This window comes from Mesocricetus auratus, unplaced genomic scaffold, assembly GCF_017639785.1.
Source record: "Mesocricetus auratus isolate SY011 unplaced genomic scaffold, BCM_Maur_2.0 Super-Scaffold_100031, whole genome shotgun sequence".
Lineage (NCBI taxonomy): Eukaryota > Metazoa > Chordata > Mammalia > Rodentia > Cricetidae > Mesocricetus > Mesocricetus auratus.
The window spans coordinates 10,076,423-10,089,193 of NW_024429212.1; the positions used below are offsets into that span (position 1 = coordinate 10,076,423).

The window sequence follows — 12,771 nt, forward strand, 5'->3', positions numbered from 1 at the left end:
GGACTCAGCCCTGGGTTCTCTGCAAGGAGAGTTAGTGTTCTTAACCATTGAGCCCTCTCTACAACCCCAAGAAGACTGTTTTAACTTGACATTTTAACATAAAATGAAGTAGTCTGGTGTTTTGTGTTGGGGGAAGTCCTGTGCATTTGTCAATAAAGACTGTCTGGCCAATAGGAATCTAGATAGGTGGGGCTAGGAGTCCAGGAGGATTCTGGGAAGGAGAAATACAGAGGAGTTCGAGATGTAACCGCCATTGGGGTAGGAAGCCTGGAAACCTCTCTGGTAAGAGACATACTTAGATTAACAATTATGGGGTAATTACTTAAGTCAGAGCTAGCCAGTTAGAAACAAGCAAGGCCAACAGCTTCATAATGAATATAGCCTCCTGTGTGTTTATTTGGGACTGATGCGGCTCTAGAACCAGGCTGGAGTGGCAGAGCCCAGGCGACTGGCAGGGGATAAACCAAAGCGGCTAGCAAAAGAAAAAGCTTCACTTAACAGTTTTGAAACAATGAAAAGAAGCAGGAGCAGCTATAGGTAATGAGCAACTAACAAATTAACTGACGAAGGAACGAAATATTGACAGTGCAATAAGGCACTGAACTCTTCCTTCCTGGCTCTGTGGAGAGAATTGAAGTTCACTTAGAAACTTCCAGAAAAGACAAACATGGTGTCATGAAGGCTACAGGTGTTGAGGGAACAAAGGAAGGACCACGGGGAGACCAACTGAAATTGCAGAGGACACGCGTGTTATTGAGTGAAGGAGATGTTGGCATCTGACTTAGCTGGTCTGAGGTTAGACGTTTTCATTCCAGCTTCTACTGAAAAAAACAAAAACCAAGCAGATGGGAGAGCTGGGGACCTGCAGACTGATGGCTATCGTGGGTCTTCCTGTGGTTCACTGGCCTGTGGTGTCACCCAAAGTGTCCCAAGAAAAGAAAGGAAGGAGGAGTTGGGCGAGGCAGATGGAGTCCAAGACTCAGAGCATGTGATAATTTTGAGTGCCAAGGATGAGCTTGTGGAAGTACACTATGAAGCCAAGTGGAGGGATCTTTGTGGAGTCTGAGGAGCCTAGCAACGCAAATTCTAGCTAAGGGGCTGGACATCTCCCTGTCTGGGAAAGCCACGGGACGACGGCGGGATTCAAGGCGGGGAGGTGTGAGTCAGAAGCTGGAGTGTGCAGTGATGTGAGGGTAGTCATTTGGAATCACGGTCATTAACAATGGACAGAAAAGGCTCAAGAGGTGGGACCTGAGGGCAGGAACCTCAAAGAAGAGGGTGTGCAGAGAGTGGACTAATTAATAGTCAATGGATAACAAGAGGGAGCGGTTTCCAGACCCAGCCTTAAGGAAACACCGCCCAGTGACGGTTTTAGAAGCCGAGGTTTGAAAGGAGTCTCTGGAGCTGAGCTCATGGTGCAAACAGAGCCAGCTCTTGTCTGATGGTCTGGGAAAGACTTCTGCGTTGGCCGAGGGGATCCTCCAGTAGCTTTGCATACCCATCCCAGGTTTAGAGACTCCATGATTCCTGTCCCTGCATCTTTGGTCATGCAGACTCCTGCTCTCTGTTTACATGTGCCGTCGGATCGCCCTCTGATTCCACTTTATGAAGAGATGTGTCTACACTCGGCACCCACCTGGATAAATTACTCTGAGCAATCTGGGTATCTTAAGGTCTTCATTCGCATCTGCAAAGCAGTGGACACCTCTGGACCCAATCGGTAAAGAAAGCTACAGGGCCTGGGAGAGATTTCTCCAGCCATGTTTTGGAGTACTGGAACAGGAGTTGTTCGAGTGTGTTGGCAGACCATGCTCCAGAAGAGCCAACTTGCAGTGGGGCTGCCCAAGGTCAGGGGCAGGGGTAGGCAATGACTACCTCCATGTGAGCAAAGGACCAAGGGTTAGTGCCTGGGGAAACAGGAGAGTGTATATGACATATTCTGTGTGGCTCAGTCTTTCACCCTTGGCAATGGGGACAGATCCTAAAGTGTGATGGGTACCCAGAAATGTGTGGTGATTGGATTAGAGGGGGAAAAATGGCATTTCCAAAAGCCGAGTTTAGCCACCGTAGCAACCATAGGTGTTACTAGTAGGACAGTGTGGCCTTCCCTGCTGTTCTAGGTAGGGCTTCTACTGCTGTGATGAAAACACCTGAGGACAGGGTTTATTTGGCTGATGCTTCCACATCTCTGTTCGTCATCAAAGGAAGTCAGGACAGGAACCCAAACAGGGCAGGAACCTGGAGGCAGGAACTACTGAATCTTGTGCGGGGGCTGCTGGTCCAAGCTCCCTATGAAGCTGGAGCCTTGAGTTTGCACCAAAGCTGCCGTGTACAGACAGTGCTTAGAACAAATAAGAGCAGAAGAACATCTGGGGGAGAGAAGGGTTAGAAAGCATGGAAGCAACTCAAACAATAATCAGTGCACAGAGGGCTGGGAAGGAAAACGAACCCCGTGTGGGTGCTGAGGAACAGACCTGAAGTCAGGGAAGCAGCAGTTAGTTGGGTGTGGGGTGGGGAGACAAACCATGAGGAATCCTGAGCCAATTTGGGGCCAGGGAGATAGCTCGGTTGTGAGGGCAGCTGCACATGGGGTTTATCTCACATCGTGGGGAGGAAGAGCGGGTTGTCCTCTGACCTACACATGTGAATGTCACGCACATGCTCACACGGATATGTAAACACACGTGTAAACATCCTTTTAAGACAGAACACCGAATCTGTTCTTTCCTGGGGCTTCACCTTTACCAGTGGGTTGGAAGCAGAAACACAATCTGTCAGAATCAAGTTAGACAACTCAAAATACGGTTTGTCATTGCCCTGGGTGAGTCGATCTCCGTCTCTGGTCGTTTTGTACCTCATGATGATGGCTGCTAGCATCACCAGCAGCGACCTCTGCCTGACTCTCAGGCAGTCCATCCTTTCAGGGGAATCGGCCTACCCAATGGGTTATCCATTGCCTTGGTAAAAATGACCCAAAACTGTATGGCCCTTCTGCTTTGCAATGAACTACAGTGGATCTTGTGACAGCCATTGCTCAGGGCTGGGTTGCAGAAGACTTAAGCTTTTGAGGGAGAAGTTCAGGTTTCCACGTATACAGCTTTCTTTCAAGTAGGGTCTTTCCCAGTTTCCCCTAAGCATCTGTAATCACTATCCTGCACAGGCCAAGAAACCCAGCCTTTCCCAGCCTCTTCCCTCCAGTTCTTAAAATAACAGGCCGGCGGCAGAACGCCAGGTCTCATATCCCCTGCCCATCTCTCTTGCAGATCTCACACCGGCGGGAGCCAGTCCTGGCTTTAAGGAGCCCCTCGTTCTTCTGCTCTGGAAGAACCTGGACAGGAATCAGTGAAAGCGGTTTTCCTTTTTGACGGCTTCTCTCGAGCATGCCACGCTTGCCTCCTGGCCACTGGAAACTGAGCGTCTGCCACACTTCCTGGGAAGATGTGCTGGAACAAACCAATTAGTATCCACCTATTCATTGTTCGCCTAGGGAGTGTACTGCTTGAATGTCAGCCATGCGTGACACGCGCAGACTCCAGGGTCCTGCCAGGAGCCCGCATCCAAACCACAGATCAATCAGCCCAGAGGCCTCTCAAGTGACCAAGTAAGGACAGCAGCCGGGAACGAGACTCATGGTTCCCTCCCCCACCCCCCAGGGTCTCCCCAGCCTCCCCCACTTCTGTGTGTGCTCCAGTGGGTGCTTCTTCAAACAGAAGTGATAAGGTCACCCGGTCCCTTCAAACAAAGCCAAATGTAACCCTTGGTGGCTGCTCACGGGTAAGTGAGTGGTGCTCCCTGCCTGTGCTGCAGTGAACAGTGCCCCTCTGACTCTGCTGCAGTGAACGGTGCTCCCCTTGCCTCTGCTGCAGTGAATAGTGCTCCCCTGGCTCTGCTGCAGTGAATAGTGCTCCCCTGGCTCTGCTGCAGTGAACTGTGCTCCCCTTGCCTCTGCTGCAGTGAATAGTGCTCCCCTGGCTCTGCTGCAGTGAACAGTGCTCCCCTTGCCTCCGCTATAGTGAACTGTGCTCCCCTGGCTCTGCTGCAGTGAACAGTGCTCCCCTGCCTCCGCTGTAGTGAACTGTGCTCCCCTGGCTCTGCTGCAGTGAACAGTGCTCCCCTGCCTCCGCTGTAGTGAACTGTGCTCCCCTAGCTCTGCTGCACTGAACTGTGCTCCTCTGGCTGTGATGCAGCGAAGGGTGCTCCCCTGCCTCTGCTGCAGAGTGCCTGGGTATCTTAGTAAAACTGCAGGTACACACCAAACTAGTTGAGAAATCTGTTGTCTTGTCACACCTGGAGCCACAAAAGTCCAGAGGATGCGGTGGGAGGTGGGGTAGGGACACAAGGCAGCGTTTCTTAAGTCACTCTTGGAAATTCATAGTCTTTCTTTAGCAAGAACCCGCACTTCTCTGTGTCCAGTGTATGGGGGAGGCTGCCTTTGTAGTCCTTGAACACTTGTGAGAAAAAGCAAGGTTGTACGACCCGACAGTTCATCAATGGCGAATACATGCAAGCTGATGTGGTCCCGTCTTGGAAGCTGTGCTGGAGCAGAACAGAGAGCCAGTTCTGTAGCCTAAACTGGAAACTGTGAAGCTGTGCCTGCCTCCACTCCTTACTCTGTAACTATCACTCTCTCCCGGCTGCCTCTGCTCAGTCCCATCCCTTTCATAAGTGAGTTACAGACCCCAAAACCTGTTTTACGCAGTGTGGAATATTAAAGTTGGAAGCAATTTTAAAACCTACTGAAGCCCAACCCTCCCTTTCTACAGAAAGTTGAAGCTCCATTACACTAAGAGCTAGCCAAATCCTGCACTTACTTAGCATCCAAGCCAGGAACAAAATCCAGTCTCTTCCACTGCTGAGGAGAGTGCTTTTGGTGGCACCTGGGACTCGCAAATGGCTCGGGGGCCCTTGCAAGAAGCAGAGCCCAGGGCCTCCTCATGGACATGAAGAAATTACAGTCATCTTCCCAGGTGATGTTCATCTGGGAAGTACCTCAGGACACTGCTCCCCTTTTCCACAAGAGGAAGGTCCCTTCTGTCATCTACATAGGACACCTTGGGCCAGAGAGCCAGAGCAGAGGTTGTAGAGAGCCTGGCTGGTCACAATTCCCAAAGACTCTCCTGGGGAAGGAGGCAGGAATGTCCCCTCCATGCCTGGCCTCTGCAACCCCCAAGACTGCTCATCTGTCCGAATTCCCCAGCCCGTCCTCTCTTAGCATGGCCGACTCATGCTGTCTGTCCCAGGGTCTGTTTTCTATTCCTGTTGGCACGTCTAGGTCACAAGAATAAATTAATAAAGAAGAGAAAGAATTAATTACACCTCAACTGACTCAGCAGTTAGGAGCATTGGGTGCTCTTCTAGAGGAACCAGGTTAGGTTCCCAGCTCCCACATGACAGCTCACAGCCCTCTGTAACTCCAGTTCTGGAGAAACTGACACCATCTTCTGGCCTCCATGGACAGTGCATGCATGCAATACACAGACATACGTGGAGACAAAACACTCACATACATGAAATTGAAATAAAAATAAATAGACTCTTTAAAAAACTAATACTAGCCAGGCATGGCAATGTGTACCTTTAATTCCAGCACTCAGAAAACAGAGGTGGGGGAGGATCTCTATGAGTTCAAGGCCAGAAACTTACTTTTTGTACTAGGACAACAAAATTGCCTAGAGAGAAGACACTACCCAACTGAAGGCTCCATGCTGTAAAATACAAACTCATTTGAAAAGATGTGCTGAACCGAGAATGTCTCCAAAGGTATTTTATGATCGAATACAACCACTGCAGGGGAGCAGTTATGCCGGGTACAGCTACAAATCACACAGAGGCCACTACAGTTGGCCAGGCCAAATCTCAAGCTGGCGGGAAGAACTTAGCATCATTGCCCACATAGTACTGGTCTTGCAGGTGTGCAAAATGCAAGAGTTACAAGGTCATGGATGACTGCACCAAGATTCTAGAAAGCCCTCAAGGCCAGACAATGGATGGCAGGGTCAGATGCTCTGACGGAGACACCAAGAGGTCATTGGGTTAAGCCGTGAAGGTGAATAGAAGACAGTAGAAATCCCAGGCTACTGAAGATGCCAGAACTGTGGGATGCCTACCAAAAAAATAATCAAAGCAAACAAGCAAAAAACCCTGCAGGGGCAATGGGGTCAGTTAAGAGACAAGCTATGTGTTCTCCAGGAGACAGAGATGGAAGGGAGGGACTTCCCAAGCTGCTGGAACCCAGATGCTGCTGCTCCAAGGCCCAGATGCTAGGTAGGGAGTGGCAAGGTTGACCTGTTTATCCTACTAAGTTTCAGTCTTGCCTTGGTCCAGTCTTTCCTTGCTGTCCTCAGAACTAGAACGCCAACAAGGCAACACCACATATTAGACACACGTAACTTAGCCTTTATTTTACAGAGCCTCACAGTTAAGAACATGTTAGATCTTAGGAGAGGCTTTGCATTTTTTAAAAACTAAAACTGCTAAGTCTGTGGAGGCTTAAAGTCGGGATAACTGCATTTTGTGTCATGAGATGTCTCTGAGGTTTGGGGACCCAGAGGTGAAATGAATTGGAAGAAGGGGGGGCAGGGGAAGGGGGAGGGAACTGTAGTCTGGATGTATTGTATGAGAGAAGACTAAATTAAACAAATAATAACAAGATGATATTTCAGTGTCAGGTTGACAAGAGGTAGGCCAGTGTCGTAGTCAGTGTTCTATTGCTGTGACGAGATGCCATGGCCACGGCAACTCTTACAAAGGAAAATCTTTCACTGGGACTGGCTTACGATTCAGTCAATTGTCTTCATGGTGGGGACAGCATATGGCAGACATAGTGCTAGAGAGGTAGCTGAGAGGTCTACATCTTGATCTAAAGGAGCAGGAAGAGAGAGAGAGAGAGAGAAAGAGAGAGAGAGAGAGAGAGAGAGGGAGGGAGGGAGGGAGGGAGGGAGGGAGGGAGGGAGAGAGAGAGAGAGAGAGAGAGAGAGAGAGAGAGAGAGAGAGAGAGAAGGAGGAAGGACAGACGGAGGGAGGGATGGTAAGTCTTCATGGTCAATTTGACTGGAAAATACACAGCTGTGAGCACTTTCTTGTGGGAGCTTCCAAGAGGGTTAACTGATAAGGAAATCCCACTACCCTGAATGTGAGGGGCACCATACTACCCTGGGCGTGGGATCCTGAACCCCTGGCCCAAAGAAAAGGAAGACCAGAGAAATTCTGCTGAGTGCCAGCTTTCATCTCTCTCCACTTTCTTCCTGACGATGCAATGTGACCTTAAACTCTTTGTTCCTCTGTCTCCCTCTCACGATGACCTACACTTTCAGCATATAAGCCAAAAGAAATCCTTCTCTTAAATCGTTTTTGTTGGGTATTTTGTCACAGTGACAAAAGGTTCTGAGTCCAATTAAGATTCATATTGCTGTGGTCTAAACAGGGATGGTGACTAAGAGATCCCAGTCCCGAAGAGCCAGAGGCCATTCTGGAGACTCCAGCTGCAACCTTATTAGTGCATAGTCCTAAACTTTAGCCTGGGCTTTCTAGTCTGTAAATCCAAGAGAGCCATATTTAATGCAGGTTATTCTAGGAAAGAACTGTAAAGAACCTTGTGAGTTCTCATGAGTATTCCTTCCTCTCTTCGGACTCCCTCCCTCCAGCCCTTCTAAGAGAGGTATGCTTTTGACACCAACAGACCACAAACAGAGCTGAGAGACTCAAGCTGTGATGTGATTCCCAAACCCAGTCCTGAGGTGAATAGTTCAAGGGTAAATTCTTCTACCCAGGATTCTAATGCTTCTTATGGCGAACGTGTGATTTTATTGGAAATAAGAAAAGCAAAGGAGAAATACACATATTTCAAACAGATCGATTTTTCTTTAGAAAACTCTGAGTTAGGGAATTTAGTAGGGAATTTGAATGAGAGCAGCATAATTTTCAGTGGTAGCTGCAAAGCTCCAAGTAACCCAATCCCACTTTGCCGAAACCCTTTATTATGACTGACCCAGAAAACTATGGAAAGGCCGTTTCGTCAAATCCTGGCTTAATTCTGAACTTAAATATTTCTGTGTCCCTAAAACCAGGTTAAGATTACTCCTCCAAGTAAGAAGTCCAAGAATTATACAAGTTGGCTGCACTATGTGCAACACAGAGCCCTGCATTATATCCTTCTCCCCGATTTCCTACAGACTGTCTCTATCCGCATGCTTCCTGGCTGTTTCTTTGGTTCCCACAAACTCTCCTGATTCTTCAGGACAGACTCGTGGTGGCTGTTCTTGTTGTCAATTTAACTACACCTGGCATTAACTAAAACCTCCAGATGGGGCCCACCTGTGAGGGATTACGGCTTAATTTGAAGTGGGGGAGACGTGTGTCTAACCAGGGTCTCTGAGGTGGGAAAACACTTTAATCCGGATATTTTGGGATGGAATGACCCACCTCTAATCTGGTCCACCCCTTCTGCTGACAGCCTAAATGAGGACATGGAAGAAGGAAGCTTCCATCTTTGCCTGCTGGCTCTCACCTCACCAGCAAGTCCATTCCTCCACTGGCATTAGAGTCTACTTCTTCAGGAGTCTGGCATACACTGAAGACCAGCTTAGACGCCCTCATGGACCAAACAGTTACTGGATTCTTGGGCCTTCCATTCAGAGGCAACCATTGTTGAACGGGCAGGACCACAATCTGCAAGTCATTCCAACAAGTCCCCCTTGTGTATACACTTATTTCATATGAAAATATTCATTCTATAAGTTCTGTTACTCTAGAGAACCCTGACTTAGACACTCATGTTCCACATTCCCTATGCTGTCTCTGAATACTCCAGGTCTTGCTGGTATTTCCCTTCTCTCCACATGGGGTCTGTTTTATCACTTGTAACTATGCTCTCCTAGTTGCTCTCAGGGCTTAGTGTGTGTGTGTGTGTGTGTGTGTGTGTGTGTGTGTGTGTGTGTGTGTGTGTGGTCAATCACTATCTCCCTTTACCCCAACCACAGACTGAGACTTGTCCCTCTCTTTGTGGGTGTGAGTGTGTTGTGCATGTGTGTGTATGTGTGTGTTGTGCATGTGTGTGTTATGCGTGCACACATGTGGATTTAGTAGCTACTCCACTGGTAAGGAGAAGCAGTCACTGGAATGATCTGCCTCAGCATTCTCTCTGGCAAGTCTGCATCTCCGTCACGAAAGTCGGAACCACAGGTGTAATTACCTCCTAGCAATTTGGGTAATTGATTCTTGGTGAATGGGTAACAGAAGTTTGAAGGTTTTAGTTAAAATGGGTATTGCACATAAATGGATACCTTCTAGTAGTATTAGCTTCCTGTTTTTTTCTGACCTGATACATTTGGAAGATGAACAGGTCTCCCTGCCCCCACCGCCCCAAAAGAAATCCCTTTGTCTGGGAAAGATGTTTCCTTTGAGAAAAATTATTTGAGAGTAAGGCATATACTTGAAAATTTCCACAGCTGATCTTGAAAACTGAGACAGATATGTCAGTGGCCACCCAGCAGCCATGCAGTCCAAGCTTTCATGGCGAAGACATCCTGGCCCTCTACACACAGACGCCCCCGTCACATCATCAGCAATGCATAGGGATGCCTGGTTTAATGGGTTGGATCCTTGTAAATATTTCTAACCAAGATTCCTTAAATTCAGGGAATCTGGTTGACAGTAAGTGCAAACGTGTCCTGAGATACTAACTCAACTCTTTCATCTTCTTCTAGTTAGTTTTCTGTCACTATGACGAATGCAATGATCAAAAAGCAACTTGTGGAAGAAAGGTTCTACTACACTGCTAGGTAATAGCCAATCACTGAGGAAGGTCGGGGCAGGAGCTCAAGGCAGGAACTTGAAGCAGAAACCCTGACTGAAGCCTGCCCACTGGCTCACTGACTGGCTCTTACTCAGCTAGCTTTCTTGAGTAGCCTAAGCTCATGGGCCTAGAGATGGTGCCACCCACAGTGGGCTGGGCTCCCACATGTCAATCATCTGTCAAGACAATTCCTCACAGACATGTCCACAGGCCAATCTAATTGAGACAAATTTTAATGCTTCCTTCCTAGGTGCTGGGATAATTTTACTGAAGAGTCTTCATCTGCAAGTTGGCCACATGAGTATATAGAATGACAAAAGTCCATCATGGTACACACGTAAGCGGGCTTCCTTTACTATGGCAGTCCAGTTCTCCACGGAAAAGAGCTCAGAGAAGTAGGTGTTGTCTAAGAAAATTACACACCCCGTGCAGTGATTTGGAATAAATGTTTCTATGGCTGTCTTCCTTCTGAACATGGGTCTGCAGACAATCGGGAATTTTGACTACCCTAGCACTTCAGACATGCGGGGTGTGGAAACGTCAGGGGGCAGCCTGAAGGAGTCAGTTTTTTCCTTCCACCGTATGGGTCCCAGAGAATTTAGCTGCTCTTCCTCGGACTTGGCAGCAAACGCCTTTACCTGCTGAACTATCCTACCAGCTCGGTTTGCTGTACTTAATTAATACAGACTACCAAACGAGAAGCAGGGAAAGGCTAAGCCAGAGAGACAATTTGTTTGGGTTCAACATAGCACTCTGCAGCTCAATGTCAGGGATATCCCTTAGCTTAGGAGGGCAGGTTGGCAGATGGTCTTTCTGCCTGACACCCCAGGGTCATCCTGATTGCAGGGTGGCAGGTCTTTGCCCTTGCTTTCCTGGCAACTTCGTAGCTGAGCATATGGAGGCGCGGGGACCAGGCTATCATTCTCCCACCAAGAGTTTGCTGCAAACAAGACAGGGGGAGGCAGAGGAACAGCTCCCGATGCCTCGTGCTACCTCTGTGCTCATGGGACAACTGTGACATAAATTCCATCCTGAGATGAAAGGTCATGCCATCTTGAAGCCATGGGAGGAAGCTACGAGCTCAGTGCCTGCAAAGTAAGGTCAAGCAGAATGAGGCTAGAGAGCTAACAGCTCCTCTGGCCCCTGAGTATCTCCCCTCAGCCTGCTCCAGCTCTTCCCTCCTCATCTGTATGGTGTCCCTGTCCACGAGCAGGGCCTTGCAGATGCAATTAACACAAGAATCTCAAGGAGAAACGGACCCGTGTCTTCTAGGCGGGCTCTTAAAACTACACAGCGGAGAGGCTGTCAGAGAGGAGGAGCCACACGATGACACACGGAAACAGAGTGAAACAGCACAGTCACAAGTCAGGTCACAAGTCAGGTGACGCCTGGAGCTACGGGAAGAAACCTGAAGGGGCATAGGAGGGATGATTCCTGAGGTAGCAGAGGCCGCATAGCCTTGTCCAGACTCTTGTAATACAGAACTGTGAGGACATTCCTATTGGTCATTTTTCTCTTGGGAAGTTCTGGTGTCCTGAAAAATTTAATAACGGCCGCCCTCAGAAACGTACGTGCTAGGGAGAGCTGAGCCACCCGCCCTCGGCTTGTGATGGTACCAGGACTCGTTAGCTTTGGTTTAGAAGGGGAGAACTGCAAGCTGGGCCTGAGCGTGTCCCACACAGCATTGTCTCCTGCAATGTGCTTCCTGTCCTTCAGCAAACCCCCCTTCACCTTTTACTCAGTGTACTTCTGCGGAGCATCTGCTGACATCAGGTTCAAAGACAGACTTGGCGCATGCTGGTGGCCAGAAATGCAGCCACTACCTTCAGGTGTCTCAGAGAATGAAAGACCAAAAATAAAATGTACACAAGGTTTGATAGAGTTCCTCTAGTTTCGGAAGGAACAGCCTAAGGGGCGACAGGAGGAAAGGATGACCCTGGAGTGAGTCCTGGGTGGAAAAGTCAACTTCAAGGACAGGGGTTGGGGATGGTGGTCCAGCCAGTCAGAACAGATGTGAAGTTGAAACACTCCAGGGTGAAAGGTAAGGGCTGGCATATAGATACCTGAGCTGACAATGCCTGCAGTGTGTGGGCCGACAGCCCTGTGTCTCACTGCTCCCAGGGAAGACACTAAAGCGCACACAAGACCCTCATATCTGAGGGACACGTCTCCCACTGACTGGTCTTCTGGATCGAGATGGAGGAAGACCGGTAACCATCGCCCTTCCACCACGTCAGATTAACAGAAGCAACTCAGGCATGCATGTCGGCATGCATCTGCAGTTCCAGCACGCTAGAAAATGGGCAGCAAGGTCACCCACGAGTCAGAAACCAGCCTGGATGACAGGGAGATTCCGCCAGCCAGATGACACAGTGAGACCCTGTCTTGGAGCAGACACACAAACAAGAGAATAAATCATACAGGCATGCCTTTCATTTCTTAAAATAAAAATAATCTCAAGCCTTCCCCCTTAGCTACACAACCACTCTATCAAGAGGTAAGCGGTTCACAAGCTCAAATGTTTGAAATTTCGCTCATGGCTGCAGATTCACACTTAACAATGGGTTAGGCATATGTGTACTTACAAATGCATATGCTGATATGGCCATTTAGCTAAGCATATTTATCACGAGTGTATCCTTGAGCCTGCGTGTGTGTGCGCCGTAATTGCTTTTAATGAGTGGATAACATCACAGTTGAGTCTCTTAGAATAAAAGCATAAACTGTATAAATACAAACAGGATTTGTCTGCCTCTGCATTCCAAACCCAGCGGCATCTGTGTTGACAATGGCTTCGAAATAAAGGCCATCAGTCTGTGTTGGAGATCTAAAAGGATTACCAGCAATAAAAGTCTCCCCTGAGTCTGGCCACCATCCTGAATGCCTTGCCCACTGGGTTCGTTTTGCCCCTGCTTCTGGTGGCAACCGTGGCATCTGCTTCTTTGGTGGACAGGCACAGGCCCAGCTTCTGCCCTGTG

General features: G+C 48.7%; 1 long non-coding RNA gene across 1 annotated transcript; it reads left to right on the forward strand.

The window, feature by feature from the left end:
* Window positions 1–1,591: 1,591 nt before the first annotated feature.
* On the forward strand, window positions 1,592–12,505 carry LOC121135184. Its single transcript, XR_005872400.1, has 3 exons — window positions 1,592–1,720; window positions 3,264–3,601; window positions 10,044–12,505. It is a non-coding gene; the product is annotated as an uncharacterized LOC121135184 (long non-coding RNA).
* The last annotated feature ends 266 nt before the right edge of the window (window positions 12,506–12,771 follow it).